This window comes from Panthera pardus, unplaced genomic scaffold (genome assembly GCF_024362965.1).
Source record: "Panthera pardus isolate Hobbes unplaced genomic scaffold, ASM2436296v1 HiC_scaffold_13, whole genome shotgun sequence".
Taxonomy (NCBI): Eukaryota; Metazoa; Chordata; class Mammalia; order Carnivora; family Felidae; genus Panthera; species Panthera pardus.
The window spans coordinates 44795115-44796086 of NW_026526688.1; the positions used below are offsets into that span (position 1 = coordinate 44795115).

Genomic DNA, 972 nt, shown 5'->3' on the forward strand with positions numbered 1-972 from the left:
TTTTTTTAAATTTTTTAAAAAAGTTTATTCATTTATGTATTTATTTTTAAATTTTCATCCAAGTTAGTTAGCGTATAGTGCAATAATGATTTTAGGAGTAGATTTCAGTGATTCATCCCCTATGTATAACACCTAGTGCTCATCCCAAGTGTCCTCCTTAATGCCCGTTGCCCTTTTAGCCCCTCCCCCTCCCCTCCCCCCTTCCCCCGGCCTCCCCCTCCCCCCAGCCCCCACCCAACCACCCCTCAGGATTCATAGTAAGCGCCATCTTGCACTTACTGGAGTAAGAAGGAATTTTTTTCCAATAAAAATTAGAAGGATTTTTAATTTCCAAGTCTTTTGAGAAAGCAAAATTAATGCAATGTAAATCAGAACATCTAATTAATAAATTTAGCAAGCCAAAGGAATTGTGTTATATAAATTAACCCATTTATCGTAGGCTAGCCATGTTTCAAGTGGTGGAGCTTCTACTGGTGTTTCAACTCCTCCAGTCTCCTGATGGCCAACTTTACTGTCACCTTGGAGTGGTGTTGTAGGTCCAGGCACCACCCACGGTGTTTGTCATGCAGGAACCGCAGTGCAGGATCCCCGCAGCTCGTCTTTTCATAGTGGTTTGGCCACAGAAGGAGCAAGTGCACTTGGCGCGCTGGCTTATTTCAATCTTCTTCACCATTTTTCCGGGGGAGGCACCATATAACAGGGCCCGTATTTCCCGACAATTCTGACTTCTTGGTGTGTTTAGCCATGTCAACACAAACTAGGTCTGAGCCCACTGGAGTAAGAAAGAATTTTTAAACATGCATTGTTACAAAAAAAGAATTTTGAATCACTTGAACATTCTATCACACCAACATGCTGATTCATTATGGTCAGTCTTCCATCACCTCAAACTTGACTTTTTTTTTTTTTTTTGAGAAAGACAGAGAGAGAGACAGAGAGAGAGAGACAGAGAGTGAGTGGGGGAGGGGCAGA

General features: G+C 42.2%; 1 pseudogene; it reads right to left on the bottom strand.

Annotated features, from left to right (window-relative positions):
* Positions 1-307: 307 nt before the first annotated feature.
* Positions 308-719, bottom strand: LOC128776426 (60S ribosomal protein L37a-like; annotated as a pseudogene).
* Positions 720-972: the final 253 nt, after the last annotated feature.